Source organism: Bos javanicus, chromosome 9, assembly GCF_032452875.1.
Source record: "Bos javanicus breed banteng chromosome 9, ARS-OSU_banteng_1.0, whole genome shotgun sequence".
In the NCBI taxonomy this organism is placed as follows: domain Eukaryota; kingdom Metazoa; phylum Chordata; class Mammalia; order Artiodactyla; family Bovidae; genus Bos; species Bos javanicus.
Window position 1 is genome coordinate 47,587,807 of NC_083876.1, and position 27,122 is coordinate 47,614,928.

General features: G+C 37.1%; 1 long non-coding RNA gene across 1 annotated transcript; it reads left to right on the top strand.

Annotated features, from left to right (window-relative positions):
* LOC133254421 (uncharacterized) lies at window positions 1-27,122 on the top strand. The gene is made up of 3 exons (XR_009738667.1): window positions 1-162; window positions 12,743-12,914; window positions 26,958-27,122. It is a non-coding gene; the product is annotated as an uncharacterized LOC133254421 (long non-coding RNA).

Sequence of the window (27,122 nt, forward strand, 5' to 3'; positions counted from 1 at the left end):
CATCATCAGTCCTTAGGCTCCAGGAGGCCTGGGGTTATGTACTCATGGACATCAAGTAATTAAAGTCTTCCATTTGCTGGAGGGGAGGAGGTTTTTTAACATCTGCAAAATAACTCAGGAAATGTGCATCAAATACTATTATCTAAATACTTCAGAGAGGAGGTAAGTAGAGGATATGGGGAAGGCTTCTTCCAGGGAAAGCCCCATTGGGTTTTCCTAGGTTGTAAAAGTGTGTTACTTGTAGAACTCACATGGTATTTGCTCATTATACCATCATAGTTAACTCAGATTGTTCACAGTCTTCCCATTGGGTATATGGACACTTCTTATAACAAATCAACCTGTTTACATAGATGTCAGGTAGGAAAATAATTTTCTCTCCCTCTTCTAGGTTGTGGGCTGATAAAATACTTATTAACAGTAGAAAAACAAACAGTTTAATAACACACATACCTTCTGTGGGTCTTCCCTGGTGGCTCATTGGTAAAGAACTTGCCAACTACTGCAGGAGACCTGAGACACAGGTTCCTTTCCTGTGTCAGGAAGATCTCCTGGAGAAGGAAATAACAACACACTTCAGTATTCTTGCCTGAAAAATCCCATGGACAGAGGAAACTGTCAGACTACAGTCCATGGGGTCACAAAGAGTTAGACAGGACCGAGCGACTAAGCATGCATGAAAATACATACCTCCTATATACATAAGATACTAAGGAAAACTGAATAACTCCCCCAAACAGTTTAAGCCAATGCTTTAAACACAATGGCTAAAGGCAAAATAAGATCTTGGGGAAAGGAGTGAATAGTTATGGCAGGCTATCAAGAAAAGCCAGGCTTCTCCATCCATGAGATTTTCCAGGCAAGAATACTGGAGTGGGTTGCCATTTCCTTCTCCAGATCAAGAAAAGTATAGTAGAATAGGGTAAGGTCCTTATGCAGATTTAGGCCATTACCTAATCCATTGACAAGAGTTTCTAGACAGTCTTTTTCTGATAGAGAGTGGGAAATACCCTTAAAAGTAGGAATTTCCCATATAAATATAAATATCAAACAGGTAGCTTATATTCACTTTACAGAATGTCTTTTGTGTCTGCTGTTTCTTAAAAATAATGAACCTAAAATAATTCTTATGCCAAAGAAGCATATTCTGGGGTGGAAAATTCTGCTCCCCTTCATAGATAATCTTTTTCATAAACTCTGTTACTGATTTTCTAAGTTAGAATTTAGAAATTTCAGTTCAGTTCAGTCGCTCAGTTGTGTCTGACTCTTCGCCACCCCATGAATCGCAGCACGCCAGGCCTCCCTGTCCTTCAACAACTCCCGGAGTTCACTCAGACTCACGTCCATCGAGTCAGTGATGCCATCTAGCCATCTCATCCTCTCTCATTCCCTTCTCCTCCTGCCTTCAATCCCTCCCAGCATCAGAGTCTTTTCCAATGAGTCAACTCTTCTCATGAGGTGGCCAAAGTACTGGACTTTCAGCTTTAGCATCACTCCCTCCAAAGAAATCCCAGGGCTGATCTCCTTCAGAATGGACTGGTTGGATTTCCTTGCAGTCCAAGGGACTCTCAAGAGTCTTCTCCAACACCACAGTTCAAAAGCATCAATTATTCGGCACTCAGCCTTCTTGACAGTCCAACTCTCACATCCATACATGACCACAGGAAAAACCATAACCTCGACTAGATGGACTTTTGTTGGCAAAGTAATGTCTCTGCTTTTGAATATGCTATCTAGGTTGGTCATAACATTCCTTCCAAGGAGTAAGCGTCTTTTAATTTCATGGCTGCAGTCATCATCTGCAGTGATTTCAGAGCCCCAAAAAATAAAGTCTGACACTGTTTCCAGTTTCCCCATCTATTTCCCATGAAGTGATGGGACCGGATGCCATGATCTTCGTTTTCTGAATGTTGAGCTTTAAGCCAACTTTGGCACTCTCCTCTTTCACTTTCATCAAGAGGCTTTTTAGTTCCTCTTCACTTTCTGCCATAAGGGTGGTGTCATCTGCATATCTGAGGTTATTGAGATTTCTCCTGGCAATCTTGATTCCAGTTTGTGTTTCTTCCAGTCCAACGTTTCTCATGATGTACTCTGCATTGAAGTTAAATAAGCAGGGTGATAATATACAGCCTTGATGTACTCCTTTTCCTATTTGGAACCAGTCCGTTGTTCCATGTCCAGTTCTAACTGTTGCTTCCTGACCTGCATATAGGTTTCTCCAGAGGCAGGTCAGGTGGTCTGGTATTCCCATCTCTTTCAGAATTTTCCACAGTTTCTTGTGATCCACACAGTCAAAGGCTTTGGCATAGTCAGTAAAGCAGAAATAGATGTTTTTCTGGAACTCTCTTGCTTTTTCCATGATCCAGCAGATGTTGGTAATTTGATCTCTGGTTCCTCTGCCTTTTCTAAAACCAGCTTGAACATCAGACAGTTCATGGTTCACGTATTGCTGAAGCCTGGCTTGGAAAATTTTGAGCAGTACTTACTAGCATGTGAGATGAGTGCAATTGTGTGGTAGTCTGAGCATTCTTTGGCATTGCTTTTCTTTGGGATTGGAAGGAAAACTGACCTTTTCCATTCCTGTAGCCAAAACTCCCGCTGAGTTTTCCAAATTTGCTGGCATATTGAGTGCAGCACTTTAACAGCATCATCTTTCAGGATTTGGAATAGCTCAACTGGAATTCCATCACCTCCACTAGCTTTGTTCGTAGTGATGCTTTCTAAGGCCCACTTGACTTCACATTCCAGGATGTCTGGCTCTAAGTCAGTGATCACACTGACGTGATTATCTGGGTTGTGAAGATCTTTTTGTACAGTTCTTCTGTGTATTCTTGCCACCTCGTCTTAATATCTTCTGCTTCTGTTAGGTTTGTACCATTTCTGTCCTTTATCGAGTCCATCTTTGCGTGAAATGTTCCCTTGGTATCTAATTTTCTTGAAGAGATCTCTAGTCTTTTTAACTAACATCTATTAACAGGCTTGTGGGTTGATACTTTGTTAAATAATAAATCAGATCAGATCAGATCAGACCAGTTGCTTAGTCATGTTCGACTCTTTGCGACCCCATGAATCGCAGCACGCCAGGCCTCCCTGTCCATCACCAACTCCCAGAGTTCACTGAGACTCACGTCCATTGAGTCCGTGATGCCATCCAGCCATCTCATCCTCTGTCGTCCCCTTTTCCTCCTGCCCCCAATCCCTCCCAGCATCAGAGTCTTTTCCAATGAGTCAACTCTTGGCATGAGGTGGCCAAAGTACTGGAATTTCAGCTTTAGCATCATTCCTTCCAAAGAACACCCAGGGCTGATCTCCTTTAGAATGTACTGGTTGATACTATTCATTAAATGAAGTATATTCCTGGCAAACTCAACAAGTTTCTTTACTACATAACCCGCAAATTTATAGTATTTTACTAATGATTAAAACCATTATTATCACTATATTATAAAATGGAAACTGCAAACAAATTTAATGACAGATGGTAGTATATGATATATTAATATGACTTTATTGAAAAATCAAAGGATCCCAATTTAGCAGTATGTAAATTTTAGTAAAAATAAAGTGAAGTCAATGTCCAAGACAAAATTAAAATTAATAGAATATGAATAGGTAAATTAAAGAAATTTAAAATGGTCCTGTTTTGCATTGAAGGGTAAGTTTAAGATAATTTATTAAGAAAAATTGGATTTAAAAATATTCCATGTGGATAAACTAAAATGTTACTATGTTCCCTGATATAGCTATGTTTAAATCTTATTATAGTGTTTACATTAGGTATTAGAACTTTGAAATTGCAATTCTCATAATTTTGAAAGCATATATATGTTAATTTTGTAAACTCATGCAAGACTGAGTTTTTTTTTTTTATCTTTGTTACAAAGTTCTCCTAGAATATTGATCTGATTTTGATAACAGAGAATTCTAAAGGAAAATTATTATTTTGCATTTAACCAAACTTTTGATGCTTTCCAATTGTGGCACTAGAGAAGACTCTTGAGAGTCCCTTGGACAGCAAGGAGATCAAATGAGTCAATCCAAAAGGAAATCAACTCTGAATATTCACCAGAAGGACTGATGCTGAAGCTGAAGCTCCAGTACTTTGGCCACCTGATGAGAAAAGCCAAATAATTGGAAAAGGCCCTGATTCTAGGAAAGATTGAAGACAAAAGGAGAAGGGGGAAGAAAGGGATGGTTCCATAGCATCACGAACGCAATGGACATGAATTTGAGCAAATTCCTGGAGATAGTGGAGGACAGAGGACCCTGGCATGCTACAGTCCATGGGGTCTCAAATAGTCAGAACAACTTAGCAAGTGAAAAACAACAGCAATTTGCTTAAAATGCCTGTTACCGGCATCCAAAATATACCTCTTTGGCATAAGGATTATCTTGAACTGGTTATTTTTAAGCAACAGCAGATGTAGGAGAAACTCTGGAAACCAAGGAAAAGTTACTCTTTTGTAAGATACATTTACCAATAAAAGGGAAATCTCTTTTTTAAAGGGTGTCTTTATCAATACCAGGAAGAGAAGGAGGATAAAATACCTAGAATGGAGAAGGCACCAACTTAAACCTACATAATAACCATGTCTTTATTTACTGTGTTTTCCTGGTAACCTCCCATAGCAACTTGCCTCATCCCATCCAGCCCCCATATAACAGCTTTTATCCTTCAGTTCAGTTCAGTTAAGTTGTTCATTCATGTACAGCTCTTTGCAACCCATGAACCACAGCACGCCAGGCCTCCTGTCCATCACCAACTCATGGAGTCCACCTAAACCCATGTCCATTGAGTCGATGATGCCATCCAACCATCTTATCCTCTGTTGTTCCCTTCTCCTCCTGCCCTCAATCTTTCCCAGCATCAGGGTCTTTTCATATGAGTCAGCTCTTCACATCAGGTGGCCAAGATATTGAAGTTTCAGCATCAACATCAGCCCTTCCAATGAACATCCAGGACTGATCTCCTTTAGGATGGACTGGTTGGATCTCCTTGCAGTTCAAAACCACAGTTCAAAAGAATCAATTCTTCAGCACTCAGCTTTCTTTATAGTCCAACTCTCACATCCATACATGACCATTGGAAAAACCATAGCCTTGACTAGATAGACCTTTGTTGGCAAAGTAATGTCTCTGCTTTTGAATATGCTCTCTAGGTTGGTCATAACCTTCCTTCCAAGGAGTAAGCGTCTTTTATTTATTTATTTATTTTATTTAACTTTACAATATTGTATTGGTTTTGCCATATATCAAAATGAATCTGCCACAGGTATACACGTGTTTCCCATCCTGAACTCTCCTCCCTACCCCCTCCCCATACCAGCCCTCTGGGTCGTCCCAGTGCACCAGCCCCAAGCATCCAGTATCGTGCATCAAACCTGGACTGGCAACTTGTTTCATAGATGATATTATACATATTTCAATGTCATTCTCCCAAATCATCCCACCCTCTCCCACAGAGTCAAAAAGACTGTTCTATACATCAGTGTCTCTTTTGCTGTCTCATATACAAGGTTATTGTTACCATCTTTCTAAATTCCATATATATGTGTTAGTGTGTTAGTATACTGTATTGGTGTTTTTCTTTCTGGCTTACTTCACTCTGTATAATGGGCTCTGATTTCATCCACCTCATTAGAACTGATTCAAATGTATTCTTTTTAATGGATAAGAAAGCTGTGGTACATATACACAATGGAGTATTACTCAACCATTAAAAAGTAAGCGTCTTTTAATTTCATGGCTGCAATCACCATCTGCAATGATTTCAGAGCCCCCAAAAATAAAGTCAGCCACTGTTTCCACTCTTTCCCCATCTATTTGCTATGAAGTGATGGGACCAGATGCTACGATCTTAGTTTTGGGAATGTTGAGCTTTAAGCCAACTTTTTTACTCTCCTCTTTCACTTTCATCAAGAGGCTCTTTAGTTCTTCACTTTCTCCCATAAGAGTGGTGTTGTCCGCATACCTGAGGTTATTGATATTTCTCCCGGCAATCTTGATTCCAGCTTGTACTTATTCTAGCCCAGGGATCTCTTGATGTACTCTGCATATAAGTTAAATAAGCAGGGCGACAGTATATAGCCTTGATATACTCCTTTCCTGATTTGGAACCAGTCTGTTGTTCCATGTCCAGTTCTAACTGTTGCTTCCTGACCTGTATAGAGGTTTCTCAAGAGGCAGGTCAGGTGGTATGGTATTCCATTCTCTTGAAGAATTTTCCACAGTTTATTGTGATCCACACAGTCAAAGGCTTTGGCATAGTCAATAAAGCAGAAATAGATGTTTTTCTGGAACTCTCGTGCTTTTTGATGATCCAGCGGATGTTGGCAATTTGATCTCTGGTTCCTCTGCCTTTTCTAAAATGAGCTTGAACATCTGAGGTTCACGGTTCATGTATTGCTGAAGCCTGGCTTGGAGAATTTTGAACATTACTTTGCTAGCTTGTGAGAAGAGTGTAATTGTGTGATAGTTTGAACATTCTTTGGCATTGTGTTTTTGGGGATTGGAATGAAAACTGACCTTTTCCAGTCCTGTGGCCACTGCTGAGTTTTCCAAATTTGTTGGCATATTGAGTGCAGCACTTTCACAGCATCATCTTTTAGGATTTGAAATAGTTCAACTGGAATCCCATCACCTCCACTAGCTTTCTTCATAGTGATGCTTCCTAATCCCCACTTGACTTCCCTTTCCAGGATGTCTGGCTCTAGGTGAGTTATCACACCATCATGGTTATCTGGGTCATTAAGATATGTTTTGTATAGTCATTCTGTGTATCCTTGTCACCTGTTCTTAATATAGCTTCTGCTAGGTCCATACCATTTCTGTCCTTTATTGTGCCCATCTTTGCATGAAATGTTCCCTTGGTATCTCTAATTTTCAAGAGATCTCTAGTCTTTCCCATTCTAATTTTTTCCTCTATATCTTCGCATTGATCACCAAGGAAGGCTTTTTTATCTCTCTGTGCTATTCTTTGGAACTCTGCATTGAAATGGGTATATCTTTCCTTTTCTCCTTTGCTTTTCATATGTCTTTTCACAGCTATTGGTAAGGCCTCTCAGACAGCCATTTTGCTTTTTTGCATTTCTTTTTCTTGGAGACGGTCTCAATCCCTGTCTCCTGTACAATGTTATGAACCTCCATCCATAGTTCATCAGTCACTCTGTCTATCAATCTAGTCCCTTAAATCTATTTCTCACTTCCACTGTATAATCATAAGGGATTTGATTTAGGTCATGCCTGAATGGTCTAGTGGTTTTCCCCACTTTCTTCAATTTAAGTCTGAATTTGGCAATAAGGAGTTTATTATCTGAGCCACAGTCAGCTCCTGGTCTTGTTTTTGCTGACTATATAGAGCTTCTCCATCTTTGGCTGCAATGAATATAATCAATATGATTTTGGTGTTGGCCATCTGGTGATGTCCATGTGTAGAGTTTTCTCTTGAGTTGTTGGAAAAGTGTACTTGCTATGACCAGTGCATTCTCTTGGAAAAACTCTATTAGCCTTTGCCCTGCTTCATTCTGTACTCCAAGGCCAAATTTACCTGTTACTATAGGTGTTTCTTGACTTCCTACTTTTGCATTTCAGTCCCCTATGATGAAAAGGACATCTTTTTTTGGTTCTAAATGGTCTTGTAGGTCTTCATAGAACTGTTCAACTTCAACTTCTTCAGCATTACTGGTTGGAGCATTGACTTGGAGCACCGTAGTATTGAATGGTTTGCCTTGGAAACGAACAGAGATCATTCTGTCATTTTTGAGATTGCATCCAAGTACTGCATTTCAGACTCTTGTTGACTATGATGGCTACTGCATTTCTTCTAAGGGATTCTTGGTCAAGTAGTAGATATAATTGTCATCTGAGTTAAATTCACCCATTGCAGTCCATTTTAGTTTTCTAATTCCTAGAATGTGGATGTTCACTGTTGCCACTCCTGTTTTACCACTTCCAGTTGCCTTGATTCATGGACCTAGCACTCCAGGGTCCTGTGCAATATTGCTCTTTACAGCATCATACCTTGCTTCTATCACCAGTCACATCCACAGTGGGTGTTGTCTTTGCTTTGGCTTCATTCTTTCTGGAGTTATTTTTCCACTGATTTCCAGTAGCATGTTGTGCACCTACCGACCTGGGGAGTTCATCTTTCAGTGTCCTATCTTTTTGCCTTTTCATACTGTTTATGGGGTTCTCAAGGCAAGAATACTGAAGTCACTTGCCATTCCCTTTCCAATGGACCACAGTCTGTCAGACGCCTTCACCATGGCCAGTTTGTCTTGGGATGCCGTACATGGCATGTCTTAATTTCATTGAGTTGGACAAGTCTGTGATCCATATGATCAGATTGGCCAGTTTTCTGTGATTGTGGTTTCAGTCTGTCTGCCCTCTAATGCCCTGTCTTAGCATTTACCATCTTACTTGGGTTTCTCTTACCTTGGACGTGGTGTATCTCCTCACAGCTGCCACTCCTGACCTTGGATGTGGCATATCTCCTCTGGGCTGCCACTCCTGACTTTGAATGTGGGGTATGTCCTTGCAGCCAGTGCAGCTGCCACTCCTGCTGGAGATTTACTTAAGGTGGTGGCTTGAACCATTTTGAGGAGTTACTTGGTTTTCCCAGGTATCTCCTTTGTATACAGGAATTTACTGATTACTAAACCTCTGTTTTTCTCCGGTTAATCTGGCTTTTATTACAAAGTGGTCTCAGTCAATAATCTAGAGGGATAGAGGGAAAATTATTATCTTTCCCTCTAGATGCATGCCTTAATCACAGTTTCTTAGTCCTGAGATGAGTCTCCAGATTAATGCTTTTTAATCTCCCGCCCCTCTTCACTTTCCAGTCTCTCTAATGAGACTTTGACGTGTTTCTTACCTCATAAAAGTTTAGTCTATACAATAATCTATTTAATATAATTGTTTATTTCTTCCTTGAGAAAAGTTGAGCAGGCAGCATTTTTGTTTGTTTGTTTTGGGGCAGTTTTTGTGAATCTCCATTTATGTGTATGCTGTTTTAGATCACTTTTGAATTTGTGAGGAAGAGATTTATTTGATATTTTCTTTGGTTAAGTAATTCTCTAGACTTGGAGATATATCCAAATACATTATTCTGAAATAGTATAGTCTAGAGTGTTTTCAGAGAATGATCAGTTTATTCCAGGATTTTAAGCAAGATTATATTCTAAAATGTCATTTTCAAAATTGTATTTTAATACCAATTTTAGATGATTATTATAACTTGATTGCAATGTTCATGGTAACTACCTTAAACATCTTTCTCAGAAGAAGTACTGATTTTCAAATTCAGCCTATATTGTATGAACAGTAGGAAATTTCATATTTGAGAAGCCTGGGGAGATCAATCAAGATGGAGGGAAGAATACATGAACTCAGTTCACTTCATGAACACATCAAAAATACATCTACCTGTGAAACAATTCTCACTGAATAATAACTGAAAACTGGCAGAAAGATTTCTGTATAATGAAGGCTATAGGAAATGCCCACACAAAATTAGGTCGACAAGGAAAAGAGGCCATCAGGTTAGGACCTGTGCCCCTGGGAGGGGATTCAGAAGATGAAGGAGATTATGAGGGAGAAGATTCGCTTTCAGGAATGAGCAGTTGGAGTCACATATCAGGCACCATAGTCCTGAAGACTCACACAGGGAGTACAGGCACCCCATGACTGGTTGAAGGGCCACTGGGGCTAACAGAAAGGCTGTGGGAAGCCTGGACTCTGCTCTAAGGAGCACACTCACAGTGGCTGACTCCAAAAACAAGTTGGAGAGGGTGAATTGAAAACCTCTCCAGCAGCTACCCATTTTCCTGTGACCACTCCAGTGTGTCACTCCCTAAGACAAGCTAATGCTCAGCTCAGTTCAGTTCAGTCGCTTAGTTGTGTCCGACTCTTTGTGACCCCATGGACTGTAGCATGCCAAGCCTACCTGTCCATCATCAACTTCTGAAGTTTACTCAAACTCATGTCCATTGAGTCAGTGATGCCATCCAACCTTCTCATTCTCTGTCATCCCCTTCTCCTCCTGCCTTCAATCTTTCCCAGCATCAAGGTCTTTTGAAACAAGTAATTCTTTGAATTAGCCGGCCAAAGTATTGGAGTTACAGCTTCAGCATCAGTCCTTTCAATGAATATTCAGGACTGATTTCTTTTAGGATGGACTGGTTGGATCTCCTTGCAGTCCAAGGGACTCTCAAGAGTTTTCTCCAACACCACAGTTCAAAACCATCGATTCTTTGGTGCTTAGTTTTCTTTATAGTCCAACTCTTACATCCATACATGACTACTGGAAAAACCATAGCTTTGACTACTTGGACCTTTGTTGGCAAAGCTAATGCTATATCAATTCAAAGATATATCCTAATAGTTGAAACTTAGAAATGCTAAAAATGTACATCTTAGAATTAAGAAACTACTCTGTCATGAGTATATTATTATAATATGCAAAGTTACCTTAGCAAATAATTTAGGACAATATGAAAATTTTAATAAACACTGAAAAATTTACATTATATATTTCTAATAAAAGAATACAACAATTTGGAGGCAAATGTTTCTACTTTAAAATATATCTATTTTAAAGCATCACATTTCAAATGTTATATTTAATAGTACACTACTAAAAATGCCTTCTATTTCTCATTTTAGTAACACTACTAGGCTAGTGCAGTACATTTTAAAGGAAGTGCTAAACTTTTAATACAATTAGAAAATAATGACTAAAGGGTTTGTCATTGAAAATGTGATTATTTTACTGCACAGAAAACAAAGCAGCCACAACACTTCTGGTATTTGGAAATCAACTTTACTAACACAAAGAAAGTGCCAAGAGACAAATTTCTCCTACTGGGAAAAATAATGATGCTTACTGAAAAAAATATGTGTATGTGCTCAGTCACTCAGTTGTGTTCAACTCTTGTGACCCCATGGACTGTATATTGCCATGCTCCTCTGTCCATGGAATCTTCCAGGCAAGAATACTGGAGTGGGTTGCCATTTCCTACTCTAGGGGATCTTTCTGATTCAGGGATTGAACCTGCATCTCTTATGTCTCCTGCCTTGGCAGGTAGATTCTTTACTACTGAGCCATATGGGAAGCTCTACAGAAAAAATACATTGGGATAAATAGAATATTTATTTGAAAATAGTCACAATTACTAAGTTTCTAAATAATTTTTCTCTAACAGTCTCATCTGATGTGAAGACACTATCAATTACATGCAATATATGAAGTACCAAATGTATCAAGACCAAAGTAAAGCTTACTGAATTCTAACAACTGCAAATATTCAGGTCCTTATAAACTTATTTATTATTGGTGGTGAAAATACTATTTATTTCTCCTCCACCTGTAAAGGTTCTGATATAATTGAGAAGTAGTCATAGGAGATAAATAGGGATGAAAATACCAGCTTTATTTTTCCAGGAATACATTTTCAGAGATATTTGATTAGTTGCAACATTAATAAGTGATTGCTTTACAGAGAAAAGCAATCAGATAATCTGTCCTCACAGGTACAAAATTAAAGCTTTTCATAAAAGTTTGAAATTAATACTTTCACTGTGGTTAGGAAACCTTTTATATAAGTGGTACTGATTATTTCAAAAATACCAAATTATGAGTATTTCTTCTTGCATGCGTGTGTGCTCAGTGGCTCAGTTGTGTCTGACTCCTTGCAACCCCATGGACTGTAGACTGCCAGGCTCCTCTGTCCATGGAATTTTCCAGGCAAGAATAGTGGAGCAGAAAAAAAAGAATACAGAAGCAGGCTGCCAGCTCTTACTTCAGGGGAACTTGCGGACCCAGGAATCGAACCCCTGTTTCCTTCATTGGCAGGTGGATTCTTTACCACTTAGCCACCTGTATGCATATTTCGCCCTAGGCAAATCATTTTCCCTTGAGTTGGAAACAAGTTAGAATTTAAAATATTAAGAAATATGTGATGAAACTGTAGCATCTTGAAATGATATCAATTATTACATCATTGAGGTTTTCCCTGATTATGAAGAACAATTAAATTGGTAAAAGAAAACATGACCTCCTCTTTTTGAAAAGAGAAGATATCCAGTCTGAGTGTTCCAAAGTAAAATATTTGTAGAAGATCAAGTGGAGCATTAATTCTCTAAAATACGAACAGTTTTGAACTATACTTCATATACTATCATTTAATTCTCATTTAATTCTAGCACTTACAAAACAGACATTGATATAATCTTATCATACAGGAAAGTTAGTGAACATTACTCTAAGTTTCTCAAGATGAATGTGACCAAAAGGAAAAAAAAGGAAAATAATTTAGATTTTAATCTATTCTTTAAACAGAATACTCAATCAGCTTAAAATTGGGTGAATTGGCAATAAATTAACAAATATAACATTTGTATTGTAACTTGAAAAAACAAACTGCTCTCCAATAATTGATCAATAACTTATAAGCACTAATTTAGATTCTAGAATAATAACATGTATTGTTAGCTATCATGAATAACTAAAATTATGTGCAATCTACCTAGTATTGGCAGCAAAAATGAACCTATATTAAGCACAGTTCCTATAAGATTGTCTAAATATTTAGGATTAAAGTAAATTATTTATTTTAAGGAAAATGTTTTACATATAAAATATTTTTAATTTCAGATAATAATAGATAAAATGGTTAATAATAAGACTGACAAATTTTTAGATTGCTTTTCAAGGTAAAAATGTTATTATATTTTCTCATTACAGAGTATGAACATCTACAAGTACATCTTGAAAGCCTGGTTAGAGTGTTGTCATGGAAACGTTGTTCCTGTGTTACCATTCCTGAGACTGTGGCAAAATTTCCTGGACTCTGCTCACAATAACCTTAGTATTATGCAGTAACGCCATTGATGCAATGAATCTTTCTTTGTACAATGTGTGTTGAAATTGATATGCAATCCTCTATAAATTGACAATAAGATATTTTTAGTTCCTATGTTAGTAATACTTACTGATAAAAAAAATGCTGGATTATAACAAAGTTTTCCAAATTAGTACTTTTCTAACACATACCTTCTGGCAGCTTTATATACTTAATATATGTTTACATATATTTACATATTTTATTGGAGAAGGAAATGGTAACCCACTCCAGTCTTCTTGCCTGGAAAATCCTATGGACAGAGGAGCCTGGCAAGCTACAGTCCTTGGGGTCGCAAAGAGTTGGACATTACTGAGTGACTTCACTTTTCATATATTCTATATGCATATAATGTATTTGTTTTTAGTCATTAATTTTGAAGTGTTTTAAAGGAAAATAGTTCAAGCTATTGCAAAATTCACTATAATATTTTGAGATGGTCATAATTCATGGTAGAATTTAAATATGAATGATATACATTAGCAACCATTAAAGTTAACTTTTATTATACTGGGCTCAACTTATTGATTATTTTCCAGATTGTTTAACAATCAACTTGTTCTCATCTCTTAGTCTTAATAAGCAATTTTGTGTATTTTGAACAGTCATTGAGTAAATTAAACAAGCACTTATGAATTTTATATTATGGATAATCTTTGGGACTGAAAATCAGAAAAAAATAATCATTACAATAGCACCAAAAAGTTATGTGTAATTCTTAATGGATGGGCAGAGAATGATAACAATAATTGCAAAATCTAATATATATTAAGTATTTATTCCTTTACAGGTACTTTGATTATAACTTGCAAGTCTCTGTTGAATTCTATGAGATTTTATTCCTATTTTTTAAACTAGTAAATCCAGGCTTAGAAAGATTATATAATTTGCCTAATATTGCAAAATTATTAAGTGGTGAATATCAAACTAGAACACCAGTTTATCTGCCATTAAAGACAATTTTCATAGCAGTAGCACTAATTTATACTGCTTTTCAGAGCAATGAACTCTGAGCCTAACTGGAATTAAGATATAAACATGAATTTATGTTTCAAAAGATAAGAATTAATCAAGCAAAAGAAAATATCACGAGCAATGAAAACAGAAATATGATATAGATCTTGCTCCCATTGTTTATCAGCATTGTAATTTTTGACCACTTATTAATAGGTAAATATATCAAAACCAGAAAAATAACATTTTGTAGGTATAGATTCATTTCAATGAATAAATAAAATTATGTATATAATGAATATGACTCAATATTCATCAACAGGGTGCCTTTGAAAAACAAAATTAGTGGTCCAACATTATTAAACAACTGTAAAATTATTGAATTACTTTTATAAAGTCCGCTTAAGATGAATAGTAGCATAAATTAAGACTTCTGCTTATGGGAAGTCAGGTTTTATTGCAGTAATTCATAACAAGTAGTTCCTTATGTTATAAACAATGAGCTATAAACATGACTCACTTATTGAAACTACCAATGCCATGGTTTTTTCCATGGGAAGAATTAATGTATACCTTCTTTGGTGTTATGGTTTTATATTTCTAGAAGTGCTATAATGACATTATATAAACAATATATTTATACTAAAATCTTAAAAAGCATATAGTGTTTTTGCTTCGCAGGTGGCACAGTGCTAAAAAAAAAAAAAAAAATCTGCCATCCAATGCAGGAGATATAAGAGACACAGTTTCCATCCCTGGATCAGGAAGGTCTCCTGGAGGAGGAAATACAACCCACTCCAGTATTCTTGCCTGAAAAATTCCACAGACAGAGGAGCCTCACGAGCTACAGTCCACAGGGTCGCAAAGAGTTGAACACAATTGAGTGACTGAGCATGCTCCCATAGTGTTTTTATTACAGTGCCTATGACATAGTTATCATTCAGTAAATCTCACCTAAATTTCAACTAAGTGTATATGGATGTACTGCCATCTTTACACAGTCGGATCATAAATTTAGCATACTGTAGGCTAAAAGTGTGAAATCTATCTAAAATATGATTTCCTGATGTTTTCTCTAATTAAACCATGACTTTGCCCTCTATTTGATTTAATTATTCTTGATTGGAACTCTTGGACTTAACTGTTTACGGTATAGTGTGACTTGCTAAGTTTTAGGAATTCTTCAGCTCATGTATGATAATTAACTTCCATTGAAGAGATATGATAATAAATATACTATATAAGCAATCAGGTAATTTTTTTTTTACATAAGTTTAAAAGCACCACAAGGGAAGATCGTTTCTGTCCTGAAATTTGATAAAACATGGAAAAACCTTCAAAATCATAATTTTTTAAACCCTTGAGAGAGTTTGCTAGGTGAATGAATACCAAATAATGACAAGCTCCTCACAGAGAGGAGACATGCTCTCTGTTTCACTCAGGAACATCATGGAAGGAAGAAGTAATTGCCATAAAATTTGTAAGAAGAAAATAACCAAAGTTTATCAAGTTCTTAAGGGCTAAGTGAACTGAGATGATACTTTAGAATCTCTAGGAGCGCCAGACTGAAGGGGTGTTTCCCCCAATTGCTATCATCTGCCGTCACTGGACCTCCACCAAGTGACTGTGAAAAATATGAGGAACAGGATATGATATTTGAAAGAGCTCACCTGGGTGATACTAGTATGCAGGGCCTGATAAAATTTAATAATGGAACAGGAGGAGCTGGCAAAACTCAGAAATGCTCTGAACCCTGCAAGACAACAACGTGGTAATTAGCTGTTCATTTCCAGGTTTCCTTCTGTTTCCAATACCACTCTCTATCAAGAAAGTCTGCTTCTGCTTGAAGAGAAGCAAGCCATTGTCCCAGACTGAACAACTGGTCATCATAATCATGTTTTAGTCAAGTGGACTTGCACTTCACTGTTGAACATAAAGGGCATGGAAAAATAATTCATCGAGCTGTTAAAAACACTTGTAACCTAAGCTAACTCTCCAATCCATCAGTACTACTAGCTCTACCATTCTCCACCTGAGGAATGGTTTCTATGCAATAGGAGCAACCAGGAAGAATAGATGATGCAACTTCAATTCATGAACAGCTGGTTTATTTACATTGCCAACAATATTCAAACAAGCAAATATCATAAGCCATTGGAACCCAAGAAGTTCCAGAGCTCCTATACTTAATACAATCTCATTTACTTATAAGTCAAATTGAATTTGTTCACATCACATTCTTTATGCATAAAAAAATAGCACACTCTTTCCAATCAAATTCCTCTTTTAATCTTTCATAGCAGAATCTATCTAGTCATGTGGCTTTCTACCTCTTGCTGTTTAACTTATTTACATTGGATTTTTGCAGTAAAATATAAGCAAGAATAAAGAGTTACATAAATGGTTCAGAAGGGAGCTGCATGCAATGCACAGGATGTGCCATTTGGTTGATTCCATTTTTCTTCTTTGATATCATGGATATCATGATATGTGATTTTCAAACTGCATAGTCTCTTTCTCTTTCTCCATAACTTGCCAGTCTCTTAAAAAACATTCCATCAAATTCCTGGAATTTGACATAATTGATTTTTATTAACTAAACATAAAATATATTACCTTCTTACAATTCATTAGACTTCCTTTCTTATCATACTATGCTTCACTTACATGTGGGTGCTGCTCTCATTTGTTCAGCATAAATGATTAAAGAGCTTTCTCTGGAATCAGATTTATACATTCAATTCTAGACTCTGCTACATTTTGCTGAGTGTCCTTGAGCAGATCATTTACCTGTTTTGCCTCAAAGTTTTCATATGTAAAATAGAGGTTAATTAGTATCTATCACACAAGAGTGTTGTGATAACAAAATTAGTTTATTGATGAGACACATTTAAAATAATCCTTGCACTCAATAAACATTCAGAGTTAGCTACTTAAAAGTAACTATTTAAAACCTGTTTTCAGGTGAATGTTGTGAGTTCCAAGTATGCCACTTCTGTAGAATTAGCAAAAAAAAAAAAAGTGAAAAAGAGTAATAAAATACAATTCTTTTAAAAACGTATATGACATCAAGTATAAACTTATAATTAATCATTTTGGTCATTTTATTTAGTTTTTTTTCTTAAACTTGGGGATATTTGAATAAAAATTAATATTTTAACTAATTTGCCTTTTCCATGATAGCCTTTGGATAATTTTCTTAACCTATTTTTAGCTTCATCTAGTGTAAATTTATAATTAATCATTTTGGTAATTTTATTTAGTTTTATTTTTCTTAAACTTGGGGATATTTGAATAAAAATTAAGATTTAACTAATTTGCCTTTTCCATGAGAGCCTTTGGATAATTTTCTTAACCCTTTTTAGTTTCTTCAAGGGTAATTGTTTCTACATCAAGTAAACAATGGGGGAATTGGTAATTTAATACGTGTCAGTTCAGTTCAGTTCAGTCACTGAGTCGGGTCCAACTCTTTGCAACCCCATGAATTGCAGCATGCCAGGCCTCCCTGTCCATCACCAACTCCCGGAGTTCACCCAAACTCATGCCCATCGAGTCGGTGATGCCATCCAGCCATCTCATCCTCTGTCATCCCCTTCTCCTTCTGCACCCAATCCCTCCCAGCATCAGAGTCCTTTCCAATGAGTCAACTCTTCTAATCAGGTGGCCAAAGTATTGGAGTTTCAGTTTTAGCATCAGTCCTTCTAATGAACACCCAGGACTGATCTCCTTTAGGATGGACTGGTTGGATCTCCTTGCAGTCCAAGGGACTCTCAAGAGTCTTCTCCAACACCACAGTCCAAAAACATCAATTCTTCGGCGCTCAGCTTTCTTCACAGTCCAACTCTCACATCCATACATGACCACAGGAAAAACCATAGCCTTGACTATGGACCTTTGTTGGCAAAGTAATGTCTCTGCTTTTGAATACGCTATCTAGGTTAGACATAACTTTCCTTCCTAGGAGTAAACGTCTTTTAATTTCATGGCTGCAATCACCGTCTGCAGTGATTTTGGAGCCCCCAAAATAAAGTCTGACACTGTTTCCCCATCTATTTCCCATGAAGTGATGGGACTGGATGCCATGATCTTCATTTTCTGAATGTTGAGCTTTAAGCCAACTTTTTCACTCTCCACTTTCACTTTCATCAAGAGGCTTTTGAGTTCCTCTTCACTTTCTGCCATAAGGGTGGTGTCATCTGCATACCTGAGGTTATTGATATTTCTCGCAGAAATCTTGATTCCAGCTTGTGCTTCTTCCAGCCCAGCGTTTCTCATGATGTACTCTGCATATAAGTTAAATAAAGGTGACAATATACAGCCTTGACATACTCCTTTTCCTATTTGGAATCAGTCTGTTGTTCCATGTCCAATTGTAACTGTTGCTTCCTGACCTGCATATAGGTTTCTCAAGAGACAGGTCAGGTGGTATGGTATTCACATCTCTTTCAGAATTTTCCACAGTTTATTTTGATCCACACAGTAGAAAACTCAATAAATGTTACTCTTTAAAAGAGGAGTTAAAAGAGAAACATTCACAGTTTCATATGATTCAACTCAATAGTTACTGTCCAATATACTCTTACTCCTAATTCATGCTAATTTGGGCATTTTTATCGTGGTGGTAGACATTATAAAACAGAACAAAGCAAAGAACAGGAAAAGTAGGAAGAAAGAAAGCATTCAAGAAATGATTGTGAAATTGAACTTAATTTTAGGCTACTTCATGTGATCACTTTAGAGACTTTACTGAATCAGGTTAATTAATTGGTATATGATCCATGGCAGTAAGGCGTGCAGAAAGAATGAAGGTACTTACTGTCTGGTGAGTACCTCCTAAGTGCCCAATGACTTTCGTGTGTCAATAATGTTATTATGAATAATAATCCATGCATGCATGCATGCCAAGTCACTTCAGTTGTGTCCCACTCTTTGCAAGGTATGGACTGTAGCCTGCCAGGCTCCTCTGTCCACGGGGATTTTCCAAGCAAGAATCCTGGAGTGGGTCGCCATGCTCTCCTCCAGGGGATCTTCTTGATCCAAGGATAGAACCCATGACTCTCATGTCTCCTGCACTGGCAGGTGGGTTCTTTACCACTAGCCACTTGAAAGTGAAAGTGAAGTCGCTCAGTCATGCCCAACTCTTTGCGACCTCATGGACCATAGCCTACCAGGCTCCACAGTCCATGGGATTTTCCAGGCAAGAATACTGGAGTGGGCTGCCATTTCCTTCTCCAGGGGATCTTCCAAACCCAGGGATCGAACCCGGGTCTCCTGCATTGCAGACAGACGCTTTACCATCTGAGCCACTAGGGAAGCCCATAAATAATAAGTAATGCTAATTAAGCATTAACTATTTGCCAGGCACCATATTAAAATGGTTGTGGGCCCATGTGTTCAGTCACTCACTTGTGTACGACTCTTTGTGACCCCATGGACTGTAGTCTGCCAGGCTGCTCTACTCATGGGACTATCTTGGCAAGAATACTGGAGTGGGTTACCATTTCCTCCTCCTTGGGATCTTCCCAACCCAGGGATCAAACATGGGTCTCCTGTGACTCTTGCATTGACAAACAGATTCTTTACCACTGAGCCACATGGGAAGTTTAAGATGGGTTACATACATTTAATCCTCTAAACAATCCTAAGAAACATCACTCTTTAAATCTTATTAAGTCATTTCTAGTCCTCAGTAAAACTCTAGAAGCTATGATTTGTTTTTATTTGTTTTTGTTTATTTTATTGAATTATAGTTGATTTACTGTGTTAATTTCCACAGTGTAGCAAAGTGAATCAGTTATACATATGTCTATATATACTTCTTTTTCATACTCCTTTTCATTATGCTTCATCAGAGGAAATTGAATATAGTTCCCTGTGCTATATGTAGGACCTTGTTGTTTATCAGTTCTATATATAGCATTGATTGTTTACATTTGTTAACCCCAAACTCTCAGTCCACCTCCCACTCTTGGAAACACAAGTCTGTTCTCTATATCTGTCAATTTGTTTCTTTTTCATAGAGTTCATTTGTGTCATAGTTCAGATTCCACCTATAAGTGATATGGTATTTTTCTTTCTGTTTCTAACTTACTGTGGCCACAGGACTGGAAAAGGTCAGTTTTCATTCCAATCCCAAAGAAAGGCAATGCCAAAGAATGTTCAAACTACTGCACAATTGCACTCATCTCACACGCTAGTAAAGTAATGCTCAAAATTCTCTAAGCCAGGCTTCAGAAATATGTGAACCGTGAACTTCCTGATGTTCAAGCTGGTTTTAGAAAAGGCAGAGGAATCAGAGATCAAATTGCCAACATCCGCTGGATCATCGAAAAAGCAAGAGAGTTCCAGAAAAACATCTATTTCTGCTTCATTGACTATGCCAAAGCCTTTGACTGTGTGGATCACAGTAAACTGTGGAACATTCTGAAAGAGATGGGAATACCAGACTACCTGATCTGCCTCTTGAGAAATTTGTATGCAGGTCAGGAAGCAACAGTTAGAACTGGACATGGAACAACAGACTGGTTCCAAATAGGAAAAGGAGTACGTCAAGGCTGTATATTGTCACCCTGTTTATTTAACTTATATGCAGAGTACATCATGAGAAACGCTGGACTGGAAGAAACACAAGCTGGAATCAAGATTGCCAGGAGAAATATCAATAACCTCAGATATGCAGGTGACACCACCCTTATGGCAGAAAGTGAAGAGGAACTAAAAAGCCTCTTGATGAAAGTGAAAGAGGAGAGTGCCAAAGTTGGCTTAAAGCTCAACATTCAGAAAACGAAGATCATGGCATCTGGTCCCATCACTTCATGGGAAATAGATGGGGAAACAGTGGAAACAGTGTCAGAATTTATTTTTCTGGGCTCCAAAATCACTGCAGATGGTGACTGCAGCCATGAAATTAAAAGACGCTTACTCCTTGGAAGGAAAGTTATGTCCAACCTAGATAGCATATTCAAAAGCAGAGACATTACTTTGCCAACAAAGGTCCGTCTAGTCAAGGCTATGGTTTTTCCTGTGGTCATGTATGGATGTGAGAGTTGGACTGTGAAGAAAGCTGAGCGCCAAAGAATTGATGCTTTTGGACTGTGGTGTTGAAGACTCTTGAGAGTCCCTTGGACTGCAAGGAGATCCAACCAGTCCATTCTGAAGGAGATCAGCCCTGGGATTTCTTTGGAAGGAATGATGCTAAAGCTGAAACTCCAGTACTTTGGCCACCTCATGTGAAGAGTTGACTCATTTAAAAGACTCTGATGCTGGGAGGGATTGGGGGCAGGAGGAGAAGGGGACGACAGAGGATGAGATGGTTGGATGGAATCACTGACTTGATGGACTTGAGTCTGAGTGAACTCCGGGAGTTGGTGATGGATAGGGAGGCCTGGCGTGCTGCGATTCATGGGGTCGCAAAAGTCGGACACGACTCAGCGACTGAACTGAACTGATCTGATCACTAGTATGATAATCTCTAGATTCATCCATGTTGCTACAATGGCATTATTTCATTCTTTGTTGTTGTTGAGGAACTACTGCACTGTTTTCCATAGTGGCTGTACGAATTTACATTCCTACCAAGAGTGTAGGAGGGTTCCCTTTTTACCCTTTTCAGCATTTGTTATTTGTAAACTTTTTAATAATGGCTAGTCTGATCAGTGTGAGTTAGTACCTCACTATAGTTATGATTTGCATATCTCTAGAAATTATTGATGTTGAGCATTTTTTCATATGCCTGTTGGCCATCTGTATGACTTCTTTGAAGAAATGTCTATTTAGGTCTTCTGCTCATATTTTGATGGAAATATTTCTGTTATTGTTGCTACTGAGTTTTGTGATCAGTTTGTATATTTTAGAAATCAATCCTTTGTCACTCATATCATTTGCAAATATTTTCCTGCAGTTCATAGTTTTCTTTTTCACTTTGCTTATAGTTTCCTTTGCTGTACAAAAGGTTTGTAAGTTTGATAAGGTCCCATTTTTAAATTTTTTGTTTTTATTTCTATTGCCTTGGGAGACTGGCCTGAGAAAACATTGTTACAATTTATGTCAGAGAATATTTTGCCTATGCTCTCTTCTAAGAGCCTTGTGGTGTCATGTCTTGTATTTAAGTCTTTGAGCCATTTTGAGTTTATTTTTGTGTTTGGTGTAAGGGTGTGTTCTAACTTCATTGATTTAGATGCAGCTGCCCAACTTTCCCAGCACCACTTGCTGAAGAGACTGTGTTTTCTCCATTGGATATTCTTGCTTCCTTTGTGGAAGATTGTCCATAGAAGTGTAGGTTTATTTCTGGGGTCTCTATTCTGTTCCATGGATCCATATATCTGTTTTTATGCCAACACTAAGAGTTGACTCATTGGAAAAGACTCTGATGCTGGGAGGGATTGGGGGCAGGAGGAAAAGGGGACAACAGAGGATGAGATGGCTGGATGGCATCACCGACTCGATGGACGTGAGTTTCAGTGAACTCCAGGAGTTGGTGATGGACAGAGAGGCCTGGCGTGCTGTGATTCATGGGGTTGCAAAGAGTCAGACACGACTCAGCAACTGAACTGAACTGAACTGATGCCAATACCACACTGTTTTAGTTACTGTAGCTTTATAGTATTGTGAACCAATTCTTTTATTGTTTTATGTTATTGTTTCCCAATATACAAAACAAACAAAAATTATTTTGTTTCCCAAAATGTAAGACTTCATCCTTATATAATATGTAAAATCTAATACCTTTGTCCAAGATCACAGAGGTATACAGTGAAAAAGCTGGAATTCAAATCCTGAGTTATCTGACCAAGTGACTGTACTCATAATCATATATATATACTACCTCCATAAAATTCTTATCTTAAAATTATGAAGTAAATATTATACTTTCATTTCAGTAGGGAAACTGAAGGTTAAGTGTTTGATTTCCTGAAATACATTTTTTAAATCAGAAAATACTGCACATGCAAAATATATTTAGCTAACATATCTAGTACATAGTAAGGATATGTACTAGATATCCTTTTAATCATTTTTAATATTATAATTTATTTTTAATATTATAATCTTTATTTAAGGTATTTAACCAGTTTTAGAAAAGCTAGGATTCCAGCCTAAGACTGTGTTCTAAATCATTTACAATTGCTGGCACAAAAATGAACATATATCCAATGTTCCAGTGCCTTCAGTTTTGTAGATTGAAACTGATTTAGCCTTCCTGGTTAACAGGGAAAGACAATCTTGCTTTTTTGGTTAATTTCTTATATATATAGAAAAAATTCAGAAGAATCACTTTTTAAAGACACTTTCCTCGGACTATATTTATGTCTGTGCTTCTGAAAAATCCTATTATTTTTAGTTGTACCTTTTAGCTTCTTTCTCAAGGTTCACATTGCTGATCAATGAATCAGAATATTTTCTTTTCTGATCATGCTCATTACTTTTTACATCATGCTGGGTTGTGCTGCAAGGAGATATTAGGACTTGAGTATTAAAGCATTATTAGCTAGTAGCTAATAAACTCAGATATTCAATTTTATCATTTAACAGGTAGTGAAATAAGTACACTGGAACTTTGTGGTAGTAGTTTGTAGACTCATACATGTTATGATATTATTTTTATATTCTAACCTCTTAAATTATTCTAGGGAGAAAGCATGGCCTGAGGGAAAGAGGACAGATTTTGGCATTTGGGCAGACTTGGTCTCATACATACTCTTTGTGTGAGCTGTAAAATATTACTTTAATTTTGGATTGGTGTCTGATTTTCCCAATCTATAAAATCAGATTAATGAAATCTACTTTACATGTGTTGAGTACTAAGATAATGTATGAAAAGTCATTTCTATAAGTAGTAGACATAAATTCAAGTAATTTCTCAATCCTGCATTCACTTATATTTGTATTTTCAACTTATTGTTTATGTTAATGAGTTTGTGAGAGAGTTTGGAGATTGTTTTGATAGAAATAAAATAATCTCTTAGTATTTTATTTATTAATGTTTCTAATATTAGCAGAATTTTCTGTGTAATTATTATCACCACCATAATCATCAAATCTGTCCTCACTAGCTTAATGGAAAATCTGCAATAATCCGTAAATCTACATGAAAGACTAATTATGTAGATGCTATTAATATTTTATTAGCAACATAGTTGCAGGTATCTTTACAAAAAATATTTTTGAAATTTTTACTTTTATCCATTAAACAATTGAAGATATATCTATTTTCATTTTTTAAAAAAAATATGGCTTTTAACTTCAGCTATGTCATTGGATTCAGAAAGGAACATTCAATCATTTTTAATGGAAATAACTTATTAAATATTGTAGAGAGATGACTTTGATGATACTCTCATTAATTGAAGGTTGCCATAACAACTGAAGGTCTGCATTCACCACCTCATAGTTACAAAGAGAACTAGCTGTCCTATGTCACCTTTATTATAATTCTTAACACTTGCACATGTGTGGCATGCCTAATTTATCTCAAAATGTTATTGAGGTGAAAAAGACATGATAAAAAATTCAAATATGGGGACTTATGTCCATTTTATTCTTACAGCATATCACAAATTTAATTCATTTTCTCTGCCCCTGAATATCCTAGAATATATTTATTGTTTTCAAATACTTAATTGTACCCAGGTAATGCTCATCAGATTGGATGCATATAAATGTATTATATATAAACATCTTTTTATATAATATAGCCTTAACTCTATTATATCTTTGCTTATGTAACACATGTACAGGATAAGCAATAATGGGTGTTTGTTGAATGAACACCATATTAGAAAATAAATAAGGAATTTAATTAACAAATACCAAGAATTAATGTTCTCTGTAGAGCAGCATGAAGCTGGCCTTCCAGGGAAGTAGTGGCTGTGTAGCTCAACCATCACCTTGCTGAGACCAGACTTATGGCAAATCACTGCATAGTTTCCACTCTATAAAATACATACTGAATGAAAATCCCCACTCACATAAACTGCTTTAAAATTTAACTCCATCCCCTTCTGGTGTTCTTTCTCCTATCCTCAGGACTGGTAGTTATGTTTGATTACACACACACACACACACACAAAGTAGCGAATACTTTCATGGAATGACTAAGTTTCTCTTTGATTCTATTTTAGTATGGTCAAAAGCCCTTCTTTTTACTCAAATGATTCACTACCTGTTGTTAACAACCCAGAATTCTCCCATTACTGTACTATTCATGTACATAGCTGAATTTTATTAATATTAAAAAATTCTTGGTTAGAAAAGCATAGTTTTAATTAGTCATTTACACTTTTGTTCAAACATTATAATAGGATATACACTTCTCTGACCCACCAGACCTGCCTAATTTGAATGAATATGTGAGCTTGTTTTACTCTGCCTCCATAGCTTTAGACACAATGGCTTTTTCTCATGTGTGAAAACATACTCTACTTTTTCCTATCTTGATTCTATCTTGTATGATCCTTATTTGATTTGAAGTGTATGCATCTCAGTTTGATAGAGGATTTAGCCAGGCAGATATAGCCAAAAATATGGCACTTCTTTCCACAACAGCTTCCAGTTTAGGGGGATGGTACTTGTGGGATAGGCAGGTGACCAGCAAATCTCATCAACCTCCACCCCATGATGCAGAAGCGTTATTTTAGGAATGTATACCTGAGACACCTGAATGTACACCTGAAAAAGTTGGCTTAAAACTCAACATTCAGAAAACTAAGATCATGGCAATCACTACAGATGGTGGCTGCAGCCATGATTAAAAGATGCTTGCTCCTTGGAAGAAAAGTTATGACCAACCTAGACAGCATATTAAAAAGTAGAGACATTACTTTGCCAGCAAAGGCCCATCTAGTCAAGGCTATGGTTTTTCCAGTAGTCATGTATGGATGTGAGAGTTGGACTATAAAGAAAGCTCAGTACTGGAGAACTGATGATTTTGAACTGTGGTGTTGGGGAAGACTCTTGAGAGTCCCTTGGACTGCAAGGAGATCCATCCAGTCCATCCTAAAGGAAATCAGTCCTGAATATTGATTGGAAGGACTGATGCTGAAGCTGAAACTCCAGTACTTTGGCCACCTGATGCAAAAAACTGACTCAATTGAAAAGACCCTGATGCTGGGAAAGATTGAAGGCAGAAGGAGAAGGGGACAACAGAGGATGAAATGGTTGGATGGCGTCACCCACTCAATGGACATGAATTTGAGTAGGCTCTGGGAGTTTCTGTCTGCTTGTCACTTTCCTAGTATCATTCAGTTCAGAACCACACAATCTAAATTTCAGAAGAAATACCTCCTCGTTTTTTTCTAGAGCTCTTAGAATCTTCTTTATTTCTTGATTCTTCCTGTTGCCATTTTCATTGCTAAAGAGAAAAAACAAAAACAAAAAACCCTTTCTCACTTTCTTTCTAAATCCATGGTCAAACTACTGTTAGATATATCAATATTTTCAATGAAAACAGAGAATTGTTTGAAGCACTTTTTAAAGTGCTTCAAAGTACATGTCACCCATTAAGCAGTACTCGTTTAATATTCTAGCGTGGATAGCACAAATATTTTGAGCACATTTATCAAAGTTGGAGATCAAGTTTTTTTCTTTATAACATGCTAATATATTTGGTGGTTTAGTTGCTAAGTTGTGTCTGACTCTTGAGATTTCAAGAACTGTAGCCTTCCAGGCTCCTCTCTCCATGGGATTTTTTTCAGACAAGAATACTGGAGTAGAATGCCATTTCTTTCTCCAGAAGATCTTCTCAATCCAGGGATAGAACTAGGGTGTCCTGCATTGCAGGCAGATTCTTTACCATATGAGCCATCAGGAAACACATTTAGTTGTTAAAACTCAGTTTTAGTATAATTCATTTTTTAGTCTGCTCAGGCTGCCATCAGTTCACTTCAGTCTCTCATTCGTGTCTGACTCTTTGTGACCCCATTGACTACAGCACGCCAGACTTCCCTGCCCTTCACCAGCTCCATGAGCTTGCTCAAACTCATGTCCATATAGTAGGTGATGCCATTCAACCATCTCATCCTCTGTCATTCCCTATGTCAGGCTGCCATGACAAATTATTATACCATAGACGAGGTGGATTAAATAACAGAAGTTTTTTTCTTACAGTTCTAGAGGCTACTAAGAAAGCCAAGATTTGGAAACCCAAGATCTCCAACCCAAACTTGGACACCCAAGATCAAGATACAGCAAATAGGTTTCATCTGAGGACTCTTCTCTTGGTTTGTCGGTGGCTACCATCTTGCACTGTGTTCACATAACCTCTACTTTCTG